At 37.5% G+C, this 15,924-nt stretch overlaps 1 protein-coding gene across 1 annotated transcript in view; it reads left to right on the top strand.

Moving 5' to 3' along the window:
• The first annotated feature begins 489 nt into the window (after positions 1-489).
• chmp5b (charged multivesicular body protein 5b) overlaps positions 490-15,924 on the top strand; it is a 76,023-nt gene continuing 60,588 nt past the window's right edge. The window contains exon 1 of the mRNA XM_061713434.1: positions 490-494. The gene's annotated coding sequence lies outside the window, so the exon portion shown is untranslated. The remainder of the gene's footprint in view (positions 495-15,924) is intronic.

Here is a 15,924-nt window from a genome sequence, read left to right as displayed (position 1 = left end):
AACAGAATGCTGTCTGTGAAGATGACCTTGTTAGTAAAATGACCAGAATCAACGGCCACATCACATTTGGCATCTCTGGCATCACATTTCCATTTTCAGATGCAGGAGTCAATCGATATATTCTTATCGTCTCCTGTAGTTTCCCTGTTATCTTCAGGTCATATTGGACATCAGTTGGTAAACAAATTTACATGTACCACTCTGTCACTACATCAGCTCACTGCTTAATTCATGTTTCCAAGAGTCCAGGACGGCCGCAGAACCATAGCCCCCCCCCCAATAAAAAAGCAGTGTTGCTCTAAAGCTTTATTTATCTGTGTTTTTATGAGATATCATTCTATTTTCCTACTTGGCTGTGAACGATAGCAGAATCAACAGTGGGAGAAATTAGTTGGCAGAGTTTGAACCAAATGGTACAACAATTTTACAAACATGAGCCAAGCTTTGGCATGAATATCTCTCACAAGTATGTGCTTTTTAAAATTGTTCCCTTTTATAGAACCTTACGTTTTCACAATACTTCTAATAAGTGTTTATATTCAGTGTTTGACGTATATGCAAACTATTATACCATTATTAGTCTTCACACCATGAAAGTGTGCAGACCAGAGATGATTTATCTTTTTATTTGGATTCTGTCAACCAAAATGCAGCAAGAATAATATTATAAAGAAAATAAAAACTACAAAAAAACACTTCCCACTTAAAGAGAAGGACAAAAAGTGGGAGCTGACCATGTTTTTTTTGAGAGCAGATGGTGAGTAAATACAATGTGCTTTGATATCATTTTGATCCTCTGAACTTAACCTTCACCAGCTTATCTGGGAGGCACAGACCACAGCAGTGATCAATCCCACCTCAAAAAATGGCAGCCGATTTGACCCTGGGAAGCCCAATGTTTTCTATGTTATCTCATCTTTTGGAAAAGCTGTTTGAAAGTTTAATACAACACAAATAGTTCATGATTAAAAACTTTTGTGGCTCAGAGTCACAGTTGAATGTTAACAGTTTGCACTCTTGAGGTGAAAGCGCTGTCAAAATGTTTATTGTGGAAGATTTCATCAGCAAATCATATATTGAAGTATTTGGAGTTCAATTTGGGGTATATTTGAAATAACATTTCAAATAACACTCAAGCTTGTATCAGAAGTGACAAAAACTGTCATCTTCAAAAGAGTTAGCTCACAAAAGTTTCTGTTTAAGCTTTATCAGCCCCTTTTGATATTACGTGACAATTTATTGACGAGTCTGCAGCCTCCTTAGTCATCTTATCATTTAAAAACTATTTCATTTGGTGACGCAGCAGATGGCTTTTGTCCGTCTGGTTGAAGGCAAAGGGCAGCTGGTCCAACACATTGGCGACGTCCGCTTCAATCACTTCTAAAGGAGCTGGCATGATATAAACGACGCTGACGATAATACTGTGGACCCAAAGGCAGGGTGGGAAGCAGAGGGTGTAATTAAACTGGGGGAGAGGAAAAGCCAGAACAGAGTTTATTGATCTGATCTGAGCTGTTTTCACTGTGAAAGAATCGCTTTTATTTTCCAATAAAACTTCTTTGGGAGATTCAACCCCTTTCCTCTGTGACAACAGCTAAAGAGTTAATATTGAAGGAAAGATGACTCACCAAGGAAAAACCGAAAGTTGGATTTTTCTGTGTACTGGCCTGAAGGTAAGAGTATAAACCAGTGGAGCTCATGAATTTGTGCCGAGATCTGATGGGGATCATCAGAAATCATGCACTGCTGATGAATATATTTACCCAGTGAATCCATTTCCAATCAAACCAGCCGCAAGTAAATCAGTCAGGCTTTGAATAATTCATAATTTTGAACATCTTAATAATCAAGCGTTCCCATTTGGCAGCAGCCATCCTTCAAAGACAGAAAGTCGATGTTACATTAATGGCTTGATGTAAAGAATTGAGGCAGTCGGATACAGAGAAAACTCAACCCTGACAGCATGCAAACAGCCCTAATTTAAAGGAAACATTTTATGTTCATTACAGTTCTGGATTTCACACAAAGACTCACTTGTTTTTTGAAAACACAAATTCATATATTGAGAATATGGTTTTAAAATAAGAATTTTCCATCCATCTATACCCGCTTTATCCTTTGCAGGGTCAGGGGCGTCTGCTGGAGCCTATCCCAGCTAATCTCAGGTGAAAGGCAGGGGTTCACCCTGGACAGGTCACCAGTCCATCGCAGGGCCACATATAGACACACAACCATGCACACTCACTAGGGTTGCCACCTTTCAGAAATAGAAATAAGGGACACCCTGATTTCAGCAGCGCAGGAGCCAAAAAAAAAGCCCCAAAACTTCTAAACTGAATAAAAATGTGTTTATTTTATATGAAAAAACTAAATGCTTTGATTTAAAGTTTAAAGTTTAAAGTGCTTTAATAGCATTGAACTTGCATGACTGTACAGACAGACAACCATACTAGCAACTGAAATATCCTCCTATGCTATGTATGTCCACATCAGCCCAGATGTAGAATATAGATACAGGTGAAGAATATGGTGTAAAAGTTAATTTATTTCAATAATTCAACTAGAATATGGTGTAAAAGTTAATTTATTTCAATAATTCAACTAGAATATGGTGTAAAAGTTAATTTATTTCAATAATTCAACTAGAATATGGTGTAAAAGTTAATTTATTTCAATAATTCAACTAGAATATGGTGTAAAAGTTAACTTATTTCAATAATTCAACTAGAATATGGTGTAAAGGTTCATTTATTTTAATAATTCAACTAGAATATGGTGTAAAAGTTAATGAAAATACGGTACAAATCGTGTCCCGTATTAGTTCAATACGGGACGCAACATTTTTTTCTCAAATAAAGGACAATTCCGTATTTTACGGGACGGGTGGCAACCCTAACACTCACACTCACACCTACGGGCAATTTGGAATCACCAATTAACCTAGCATGCATGTTTTTGGACTGTGGGAGGAAGCCGGAGTACCCGGAGGGAACCCACGCAAGCACCGGGAGAACATGCAAACTCCACACAGAAAAGCCCCTGCCGGGCCTGGGAGTCGAACCGGGGACCTTCTTGCTGTGAGGCAACAGTGCTAACCACTGCTAACACCCAAAGCAGTGCAAAACAGTGCTAACCACTAAATAAGAATTTTGAAGAATGTAATTACCAAATGAACTGCTTTAATTAGTTACATGTAAATTAAACTGTATTCAATACTCCCTGTCTATATTGGCTAGCTGAGTTGCCAAAACCTTCCAGTAACAAAATAAATACAGATTTTTTTTTTCCAAAGCATTCAATTGTGCTTCCTCATATTGTAAACTGAAAATAGAGGACACAACTGAAAAGGGCTTTATGTAAACTTGGTAGATGAATGGATTTATAATAATTCAATACAATCCGGAACCTCAATAGCACAAGGTCAACGAGTCTCTGAACGCGACACTTTTCAGAAACATATTTTCCTTCTTTTGCAGGACTGTATGTGTTAACATGAATACACTATTATCACAGAAATACAGATAAATTCAACAATAGAAAGGAAAAGCAGTTGCTTTGCTTTCATTTGTCCATTGTTTGTCCGTGGATGAAGGAAACTCACTTGAACATTAAGTGCTGACATAACAAGACAGGAACAACAAACACGTTAGCAGTGCGCTGGGTGCCACATGGGGGTGGCTGTCACATTAGGGGTTATAGAAGAGGATAAACATATGTATTGTTATGCTGTTTAGCTGCCTCTAATGCAAAAGCTCCCAGGGGTTGTTTTCTATCAAACCTCAGTAGTGTATGTTTTGTTTTAAATTAACTCGTTCTGGATTATATCATTGTATTCTGAACACTAAACAACCAAAGTCCTCCACTCAACATAAAACCTATAGCTCCTCGTTGATGCCACCGAAATCATCAACTGGTGTCAATTTAATGAGGTCGACAAATGTATATTGTCATTTCCTTATTTTCAACTCTCTTTTCTAAGAAATGATGAGAGCTGTGAGAACATTATATTTCAGAATAAATCCACTGCCTGCTGAGCTAAAACTGTCTTTTAGTACCATCTGTTATGAGGAAAGTGCTTTACGGTGACATATGAGCCCTAATGTTGCAGCAGAGAAAGAGAAGGTGTATCACACTAGTTTAAGAAAATACCAAAAATAAACAATAAAGAGCTCATGTCAAAGGCTCAGGACGGATTTGTTGAACCAGCAGGACTGATTATAAATGACCGATTGTCACCGATGGAGTCACTTTAGAATAAATGATTAATATTTCAAGACTAACTGTACAGCGGGGGAGCAACATTTCCCATGAGCCTGAGGGAAAAAAAAACATTGTAGCTGCAGGGTAACATTCAGGTTTTTCCTAACCCTTGGTCTTAATTATTTTGCCTGCCAGTCACAAACTCATGCAGGTCCTGATCCCTGATTCCGATAATGTTTGTGTATTTTTATCTCTGTCTGGAATCGCTTAACCCTCCAGCCTTTTCTGATTGCACTCTGCCTTCATCCAGTACCTGTCTTCATGAACGCTTTACCTGCTGGCTTTTGTCCACCGGTAGTCATCAAACCAGCACATTTTGAAAGTTGTGCCTCAGGGACCACTGGGTGTTGCTTAGGTTTTTCCTGAACATCAGGTTTTCTTCACTTCTCGTGAATCAACAGAAACATTTATTTTTTGGGTTCATTAAGGGCTGTAAAGACGTATACAATGATTTCATACTTGATTTCATACTTGCAATCAGTGTACAACTTCATTTTACATATTTATACACATATATAGTATTGTATACAGTAGTATATAGTATACATAGTTATCCTGTTAGATCACCGCGCTCACAGAATGCAATAATACTTGTGATTCCTACAGTCTCCAAAAGCAGAATGGGGGGCAGAGCCTTCAAATTTCAGGCCCCTAACCTCTGGAATAATCTTCTAGTCTTGGTCCGAAAGGCGGACACACTCTCTGCCTTTAAGAGTAGGCTTAAAACCTTCCTTTATGAAAAATCATATGCTTAGAGTCAGCTAGTCTGATGTTACTGTGTTGTTTTTTGGATGTTTTGCTCATCTTGTTTCTCCGATGCTGATGTTTTCTGATGCCTATGTTTTCATACATTATTTTCTGATGTGTTATATGTGTTATATCTCTGTTTTTCATGTTGTGAAGCGTTATGAGATGACCTTTATTATGATTTTATTATGATTATGATCGATTTTTTTCTCTCAAAATCCGATTTTCGATTACGATTACGATTATTTTGTGAATTGACAAAAGGCAAAGAAATTATTTCAAATATGCTGTTTTTTTATTGAACATTTGCCCCATTGGGCTTTAAGTGCAAACTTTGCTCTTATTAAACAAAAAATGAATGAATAAAGTGCAAAGCTCTGTAAAATAAGTTGAAAAAAAGTTTTAAAAAATATAATAAGATATAAAGTTTTATCTCTGAAAAAAAAAATCAGCAAATCAGCACTTGCAAACATACAGTAAGTTATATTTCCAATTAAATAAAACAAGACATTTTCTAATTAAACTAAACTGGGTCTTTGCATGCTAAATAATAATGCAACCCATGAAGGAGGTAGAGGTGTGTAATGTCAGTCATTACATTTGCTATTCACATTTGCAAGTTTTTTGCAAGGAACACGAGCCGGTCTACCGCATCTGGCGTGAGGGATGCCCGGTGGCATGTTACAACGCCCCCTCCTACACTAAAGAGCCTCTCTGATGGGGCACTTGTCGCAGGTATTGAGAGGTATTTCCATCAATCATTAATATGGTATCAATCATTAATATGTGTGCAGACAAGGTAAAAAAAAAAAAAAAATTATAAAAAAAAAAAGTGAAAAATCGATTTTACGATTTTAACGTTTTAACATCGTTCTAATTACATAATCGCGATTACGATTTAAAATCGATTAATCGAACAGCCCTAATATATATATATATATATATATATATATATATATATATATATATATATATATATATATATATATATATATATATATATATATATATATTCAATTCAATGTATTTGTGTGTTCCACTATATATGGTACATATATTGTATACGTACACTTTATGGACCAAAGTAAATAGGCCCACCTCTTTATTATTTAATCCAGCTGTTTCAATCAGACATGTTCAATACACATAAGGTCATTCTGAAGGGACTTCCAGTACAAGTACTGTGATTAGGTGCCAACTTTACAAAGATATGCTTTCTGAAGTTTCATCCCTGCTGGATATTTCACGGCCAGCTGTAAGTAGTGTTATTAGAAAATAGAAGCATTTAGGAACAACAACACTCGGAGGCCCACTTAAAATCACAGGGTGGATGACTGCTGAGGTGCATTGTGTGTGCAGGTCGCCGACGCTTTACTGATTCCACCGCTGTAGACTTCAGCACTCCCACAGGTATCCACAGGAGAACATTGCCTGCCTTACAACACTGTGCCAACTGTAGAGACAGTGTAGGAGGGATAAAGGTAAAAGGCTGCAAGGGCTGTAAAGACTTAGTTTGATGAGTTTGATGTGGAAGAACTTGACAGAGCTAGACTTTGACCCCAGAGATTGACTCCAACCTTCTGCACTACCAGTTTGTCATCAGCGAGGTCTTTGAATCAAAGATCAGTGCCCGACTCAAGTCTGATGAATGAATGGGAACAAGTACCTGCAGAAACACACTGAAACCTTCTAAAATCTTCCACAGTATTCTAAAACAAGTTCCTCTAAATCAGTAAAACATACTATGGTGTGAAAACTATAGCCCTGTGCCCTCTTGAGCTCCTGCTGTCAGAGCTCCTCTTTCCAATTAATGTGAGCTACTTCTCACTTAAAGTGACAGCGAACAAATTTCGGTCAAAGTTTTTTGACACAGTACAGTCATGAACATGAGCTAAAAATGTGATTTTTACATTACTGTAACTCTGAAAAAAAGAATTAATGAACTTAATAAATGAAACTATGCATCTGTATTAATTTATTCACACCAATACAGATTGGTTTTAAACACAATAATACAACGTCTATATTTATTTTTATATATTTAGGCTGCTACACTGATAATTAGGGAACCAACTCCATATAGGCATATGTTTGAGAACAAAATGCCATTAAATCTCTGTTGCTGTAATGCACATCCATCCAACTGTTTCTATCTATATTGTGTATCTTGCATGGTGGATTGATGTTTCTGTGTCTTGTTTTTTATTTTCCAAAATATGCTGAACAATTTGAGACTTGAGACTTGTCATATTTACCATGCCATTCACAGCTGATAACAATAAGACATTAAACAATACATTCATTATCTGAGCTGGTAAAGATTGATTTTATGAGACACTCTTCACATTTTTGGATGTGCTGGTGTCTTGGTGCGCTGAAGCATATTTTTCAGTTGATAAACGCTCTGTAGATATTTGGAAGGAACAATTATAGCCCTATAATTGCCTTTGGTGTGTGGTGTAGAGTATGCAGGGTCAGTCAGGTATCATCCGAGAGATACAGCTCCAATTAGTTGGCTGCCTGTCAGGATGATGACCATTACTACTATGGTACTTGCTGGTTGTCAACCCATTAGCATTAAGAGCAGTCTGGATGGCCTTAAGCCCCAAAAGGTCTTAAGCAATATGAAACCGGTTGGAGGTGAATAATAGCGCTAATATTCGTAAATTATTCATAACCTAAACCACAGGACTGTATTTAAGAATCTCGTCATGTTTGCTCCTCAGAAAGAATCAAGGAGCAATCACTAAATAATAACAGGTGCAGTGAAGCATGCAAACCTCTGCAGTTTCCACTTACAGGTTGAATGCAGATGATTTTATGTATAGATTCAATCACCTGCATTTGCTTTAGCAATAAGAACATCTGCATAATATTGATGCTTTCTTTTGACCATGTATTTAACCTTCCCATCTCATTTAGATTGTTTGGTTTGGATGAAATAGCCATCCATCCATCCATTTTCTATACCCGGTATATCCTTTGCAGGGCCGCGGGGATCTGCAGGAGCTTATCCCAGCTCATTACAGGTGAGAGGCAGGGATACACCCTGGACAGGTTGCCAGTCTATCACAGGGCCACATATAGACGGACGACATGCACGGTTTGGATGAAATATGCGCATGATTATTGTTTTCTCACAGCAAGGGATGCATACAGATTCCTATCTGTATATTTCTGAAGCTACATAAAAGAAGAACATAAAACTTAAAAACAAGTTTCTTATACTTTTATTTATAAAGGTTTGTTAAAAATTTAGTTGGCTATGACTTTAAAGCGATCTTTGCATGGGTACAGTCCAATCAGATGGGGTCTGACAGATTTATTTGGTAAATAAGGTAAAGCCAATGTGCTAAAAATAGTAACAGCAGTATGCAAGAGGACACCCAACTACAACAAAACATTTAGCAATAAAAGTGTAGAAAGAAATCACTTACAGTATATCACTTCAGTATCACTAATGCCCTTTTCAAATTTTCCTCTGAAGAACCAATCATTTATCTCAGACAATACAACCATTACCTGAGAGGTTTTGCTGGATACTGGACCCAAATGCAGACTGGATGGAAAGAGTAATAAATAATAGAGTCCTTTTTATTTTTAACCAAAATCTCTGAAAAACCCAAAAACTAAAACAAATAAGCAGCAACTGGGGTCTGTTTCGTTGCCATGGTGAATCAATGGTGGGTGACGAGGAGGTTCCCGGCACGGCGTGTCCTGGCACCGCGGCTGCAGGCCCGGCTGTCCCCAGCACCAGTGCGCATGTGCACCAGAGCGCCCCAATGGAAGCGGCCGTGTCCTGACTGACTGGCTTGGGTGTACATGGATCTATAAGTCTGATATGTGATGACATTAAAAGTATGACATGAATCTGGCTTCATTTCACCACCTCTCCGTCTGCGTCGTCAGTTCCCCATATCTTCACAATGTTTGTGCGCTAGGATCAAAGTTTGCGTAGAGATACTCACATTTTCCTGTTAAGTTTTTTTTTTATAAATCCCAACCTTTGCGTAGAAGATGGCGTGCGCATCTTTCAAGCCCTGTTTTGTGCGCACGCAAGCTTTATAAATGAGGCCCCTGGTTTTTATTTCTTCTCAAAAATCAAACAAATATACAAATACTGTTGGAAAAGTCACATAAAAACATGTATAAACCATTACATAACTTTTTTATTGAGCTGTTTAACCATTACATAACTTAATAAAGTGTGTAATTTCTGGTACAATAGGTTATTTAATTCCAGCATTTCGCTTTGTATGTTTCTTTGCTCCAAATTCTTCAGGAACATTTTTTTTTTCAAAATGTGAAAATTGAGGACCCTGATTTCTCTCATGATCATGGTTTGGTCATAGGTTTATCTGAGTGTTCAGTTCTCTATAAGTTTTGTTTTTGGTTTACTTGTGGACTTTTTCACTCTTTTCATTATATATTTGCTCTTGTATTGCACCAATCATCACAACAAATTCCTTGTCTGTGTTTTTTTAACAAACTTGGCAATAAACCTTTTTCTGATTCCGATTCTGATTCTGATTTTACTGTTTGTTTAGCATTATATATGGTTTTATTTTGAAAGTACTTTCCCTGTTATGTCTAGTAATTGTCAACACCTGTAGCTTGTTATCCATGAAGCATTTCATCGTGGATATACTGACTTCTTTATCTTGCTGGTTACTCATTGTTGGGGTGTTCAGTTCCTTTTATTGCTTCCTTTATGTTGTTAATCTGATTCCTGTCATTGATTTTTGTTGTTGTTAATTGACTTCTGTTATGGTGGTTGTGGTTGTGGTTTGTACATGGTTCTTGACTTTTGGTGTTTTCTGTTAGGATCTAGGTTCAGTTCAATGTTAGTGGTCTTTGTCTTTTCTTGTTTTCTTGCCTCTGACCTCGTCTGTTAACTTCACTTCCTGTTTTACTTTGAAGGTCCGTCATTATTGTTATCCTTGGCATGTCTCCTTGATTGTTTGTACCTGTGTCTCGTCAGCCCTGTGGGTATACTGTATATTGTTTTGTCTTGCCTTTCCTGTGCCTCCTGCTGCTCAGTTTGGCTTTTTCTCCCTCTATTAGGCTTTTTACCTCATCTTTATTTTTATTCATTTTTATTTTTTTCTATGACCAACCTTTATGTTAAATGAAATTCTTGTTTAGGAAACTCCTGGTCCTCCGGGTCCTCTCCACTCACACATAACTTAATTTTGATTACCCTCGACTGTAGGTCCTCCCACTGCAACCTTAATATTCCCACTGTCGCAGGTTCCTTGCTTGTTTTTTCTTTCTTACTTTTAACCACTGGGACCTAGACAATATTAAGCAGCTTTTATCATTGAGTCGGATTTATGTTAATGACTTCAGACCTCATGTTGCGCTTCAGTTATAATTTTATGCAAACAGACTTTTAAACACAAAATATGTCCAGATAATGTTTCTTATCTTGACTTTGATACATCTGTTATCTAAATTTCTGAAAACTCTTTGTTGGTCAGAATAAAAAGGTCAGTCCCTATCTAATGAATATATGGCAACCAAATAAAACAAACTAGTCCATCAAGGTTTTTGTCTACTTAATCAGTTCCTTGACAATATGCATGATCTTTTTCTGCTTTGAATGGATTATATTATCTTAAAGAGATTTGTTCATTCTCATCTCCAAAGACTTTTTTTTTCATTAAAAGACAAATTAGTCCAACGTGTTCGTGAACAGAATATTGCACTTGATAACAAGTGAAGATCTCCAATGTCCTGCCAGCCAGCAGTGACTGAGAAACTTTACTCCATGAATGATCATTTGTTTTCCCTCCATGAAGTGATTAACTCCATCGGCCTCTGCGTTTGAGCCCTTTGAAGTGGACCGTTTTGTTATTGGTGGATAGAGAAGCGCAGCAAATATTGATGGATGTCTGGTGTGTTCTGCTTTGACAAGGCTTATTAGTAAGAGTAATGTCTGCCATCAGAAGCCCACCTCTGCCCCCCCGACTGATTACATGAGTGGCTGTGTGGGACGTGCTGTTTTGGGTTTGTTCGTCATAGCTAAGAACTGGGACAAGTATGTCATGCTTGCTAATAGATGTGTGAACGCCACGGTGACAAATCAAAGGAGCATCTGCTGCCTCCATTCAGCTGAAATACATCTGAAATGACAAGGATAAGACAACGCTGTCTTAGTTGCCTTGTAGTTAATATGTTGGTTATTTTTATTCAAAAACACATCAGGCGTGCAAACTGCACACAGAAGTCACACTGCTGCAGTCTTCACTGGATTATACATGACATGGGAGAACCGTCACACAGATTTCAGAGAATCAGAGCATCTGATTGACATTTCCCTTCATGTGTGATTCCTGATCTTGTGAATGTTGGACTTCAAGTCTCTAGTCCAAACTGAAGTTAAATATTTAAAATTATATGTCAAAATTATGGCATCAGGCTGGAGGCAGGGATATTCAACACCATCATTATTGAATTTAAAAAAGAGAGGGGAAAAACCTCATCTGGTGTCAGTTTCAGATGTAGTAATCACTTTGGATTTGTAACACTTACAAGTATTTTTTTTTTTTTCCCATTCTAAATAATCCTGATGATAACTGGATTATGTTCACACATGTGGCATACAACACATCCACACTTTTCTGTTGATTTGCCTCGTATCAGTTTTTTTTTTCCAGGGCTGTTAAGATGCAGCATCCTGCCTCAAATCAAATCTCCCTCTTCAGTATGATCTCACACATATAACAGTTATTGATACAAATTTCACATGCCAGAAGGTATCCACAGATGCATGCCATTTCAGATTAACATCTTAACACTTGCACTTTCTTTAAATAAAATTTATAACAAATGAGACGACTGCTAGGAGGTAGTTCAGGCCGATATCTCAGACTCAAGCTTATGTTTAAATTATGTTCAGTATCTCTATGTATACCTCAAAAGTGAGGATAACTTTGGAGCCCAGATGCCAAAGCGGAGTATATTATCATTAAAAATGCATTTAAAGTCCTCATTGTAAGAGGTGCAGCAGTTTTGGAAAATGTGGCCAGTAGTGTGAATGAAGCCATAGGCATTTTAACAACAAATAAATAAAAATGCAATGTTTCAAACTAGACGTTTATAGTTATTAGGATTTAATTTGTGTTAGGCCAGCCAAGCTGTAGTGGGTAGAGTTGATTGCTATTTTTTTCTTAAATCTTAAAACCTGTGCCAGATCAATGTGCAGAACATAATGATCAGCTGTGGTTTGGGGGCTTTAGCGGCCGCCTATGCACTTTCAGCTCATCCAACATTTTTACGAGAGAGCTCACGTTCTCCTCGTAATGATTGATGGGCAACATGGTTTAAAGTTCCTTTCTGTCTCTCCGCCTCTACATCCACGACTTATCCTCTTTAACTCATTTTAATCTGAGGTATTAATTAGGGCTTTTGAAATTTCAATCAGCCGATCCAGCAGCCGAGTGATCTGGTCCACTCTGTGTGCTACCGTTCCGCAATCCACTTGGTTGCTATGGTAACCTACATATACATAGAACTGATGTACAAAACAAAAACAAAATAGAATCATTTACTTCTAAGTAATTAGTTCAGCTGATCCCACTATCTCGTTGCCATGGTCACTCATCACAATAGGTGGTAAAACATGTCAGGCATGATATTGGAAATCCCTCAGGCAGCGTAGCATTAAATATTCAGTGAAACATTTTTTATTTTTTTTTATTTTATATTTTTATTTTTCAATAAAGTGTGCAAAAAAAACTAAAACATACATACATTACTATTAATGTGACAGAGCTATCCCAACTAGCTGTCACCATGCATGGCACTCTTCCAGAAACCAACCATGATATTTAAAGAAGCATTATGTGACCTTGTTGTCCTTTTTAAACTGACCATAACACATAAATACACATACATGTGCGGGAAATATTGTTAAATCTGTGGTATCCCATGTTTTTAAAAATCAAGATAAGACACTTATCTTTGATCTCATTTGCAGTTTTGTACTCATTCCACCTGCAATGCTGCAGAGTTTTCTTCACTGTATGAATGTCATTTTGGATAAAAGTATCTGCTAAAAGTACAGGCGGCTTTATAAAAGTACTTTTGTTATCTTGTCTTCGTTTTACCTTTAATTAAAAAAAAAATAGGCTTGAAGTAATTTGCATATCAATTAAGTCTACTTTTTAGATGACAGGGTTGGATCCCAGTAATTATGATATTAGTCAGATTAAGATATTTGCTATTTAGATTTACTTTGTGGGGGAAACTTTGAAAATCAGAGGCAGGCTCGGGCAGCAGAAATCTTGTCACGGCTCCCAGCTGGTGGACTCCTCTGCAAACAGATTAATTGCACCACTGTGGTGCCGCTTTGAAAAATGGGATTTGGGGCTTGTTCCTTGTGACTGATTAACTACAACAATTCTCTGGAAGCTTCCACTTATTCTGCTATTTAGAAACAAATGAGTGAGCTCTATAGAGGGTGACGTGGCTTAACTGAGTCTTAAATATCAATTGTGGAGGAGTCTTGTTAAATCTGAGAGCATTAACTGTGCGCGCATGTGAAGTGTAATTAAATATGAATGCTGTGGCTTTAACAAAAGGCAAAAGGTTGTGCTCCCTGCAAGTATTTATAAAAAAAATATATGTACATAACTACTCAGTAACAATACAATACCACTGGTTTGAGCTGTATAGCAGGAAAACACCTCTGGACTAAATAGATGGGTTAAATTGGTTTAATTTCTACAGTGCAATAAAAATTGATCCAATGATAAGATACTATAACCTCTACGTGAAAGAAATCCATATTGGAGGATAAGTACCACACACAGATAATTACCTCCCGTCTCTGCAGCTCTTCTAAGCTCTATGGTCCTAATTTCCAGTTCTGCTCCACGAAACCCTGTTAAACCTTTTGCTTTTAACACCCCTCATTCATGTCCATAACGGATTATCAGGGTTCTGCAAAACTTGACATGGTGATGAGCTGATTCATTCTCTCCGAATGGGTGCTTTGGACCACAAATACAACGAACAAGTGCTCAGCCTGGGACCCGGTCCTGTTCCTGGAGTTTTGGACCGGTTTTAGGAGATAAAGTCTGTCTTTGTTAGCAATGCCCCGTAAATCCGAGTTTTAGGCATATCCAATAAGAATCCGACCTGCATGACTGACATTTTACCTTGTATATTGCAGATCAGGTCCAATCTGTTGTCCTTGCTGACATTCTGTAATCCACTTCACTATAGAAGCTGACATAGACAAGTGAGTAAGTGTAAGTGACTTCATGAAGGTAAGATATAAAAAGTAAATAGTTCGCATTGAAACGTTCCTGTTTTTCAATTGCAATGAATAGTTTTACATCCTTTAATGTATTTAATTACTAAATTTGTTTCTGTCATTGGTGCAAGGATGTCCTGCTGTGTTAGTGACCTATAAAGGCAAAGCACTTCATTTTGAGTTAAATTGCATTGTGTCATGTATTGCTTACATTAAAATATACATTGCCAGATGTGTCAAAAGTATTCACATTCATTACTCAGGTAGAAGTATAGATACTAGAGTTTAAAAATACTCCTGTAGAAGTTGAAGTATCAACTCAAGTTTTTTACTCAAGTAAAAGTATAAAAGTACTGGTTTCAAAACTACTTAAAGTATAAAAGTATAAAGTAATGTAAGGGGGAACAAAGCCATTAAGGACAAAAGCCATTGAAAATGAATGTATCTTAGTATAATTCAAATATATTAAAGAACCATATATGTGTACTATTGAGCATTTACATGTGTTTCAGAGAGCAGAAGATTTGGTGACTAGTTGCCTATAAGTATTGTAATGGTGCAAGAAGTCAAACTTCAGGCATGTTATCATTTATCCTAACCTTTATTGGAATGTACATCCAAGTTTAGTTGCAGGAATCTGAGGGAACGGATGTAAGAACAAAACTGGACAAGAACATCTGAAACAACCACAACCAAATTCACTCTATCCCGATGGAAAAATAATTACTCTAGTGAAGTATAGATAACCAAAATTTCTACTTAAGTAAGGTAACGAAGTATTTGTACTTCGTTACTTGACACCTCTGAATATTGCCAAAATGTTGAAAATATTACAGGTAGCAGCCCCAACAGACACAGAACAAAGTGCCTCTGGCCATTGTGTAAGCCGGCATAAAACCAATCAGCGAAACAAACCATTTGATGTAGGCGGAGCGACAGCAGTGGAGTAGGAACGTTGATCCAAGCTGTCATTAGCAACTTTGCAGACATCTTGGTGGTTTCTAACAGCAGCTTTTGGGTGCTCTGCTATGAGTCGCTCCATCGGGATTGGTTTGGTACATTCTGTACTGGTGGAAATGGGTGCGAATGGGAACCATACCAGACCCATTTCACAAGACAGAACTTTTGTGAAGAGAATGGGCTGGCCAGGCTAGCTTGTTTGATGGAAGAAAAGACCAAACTGAATATATTTTGTATGAGTCTGGTTCATAAAAAATGGGGAAACTTGAGAAGGTCTGAAAACTTTCTGCATCTTCCTGGGTGGATGATGAAAGCGGGCCATCTGCGTATGACAGACCAAGAAGATCCTTCATTATTTCGGGTCTCTCATTAACCAGAATGGCTGGGTGGAAGTCGTTTGTGTGACACAGCTGATTGCTCTGAGGAGCTTCCTGCCATGTTTTTGTTGTACAACAACAGCACAAAGCAGTTAATCAGACAGTATTTCAGCCGTTAAGCCACCCAGAACACTAGTTGTAGTCCACAAGGAAACCTTTCAAGGTTTTATTTTAAGACTACTCAGCAAAATGCTGCAGTTGTTGGAGTAAATTGATATGTTTTGGCATGCGTGACCGCACATTCAGATCCATAAATTAGTTAAAAGAGAAACTTTTTACGGATTCAAACATTCGGAGGCATTAAATCTCACGCAGTCT

This window comes from Cololabis saira, chromosome 22, assembly GCF_033807715.1.
Source record: "Cololabis saira isolate AMF1-May2022 chromosome 22, fColSai1.1, whole genome shotgun sequence".
Classification (NCBI taxonomy): domain Eukaryota; kingdom Metazoa; phylum Chordata; class Actinopteri; order Beloniformes; family Belonidae; genus Cololabis; species Cololabis saira.
Note: the sequence above shows the minus strand (reverse complement) of the source record. Positions and strands in the feature narration are given on the sequence as shown.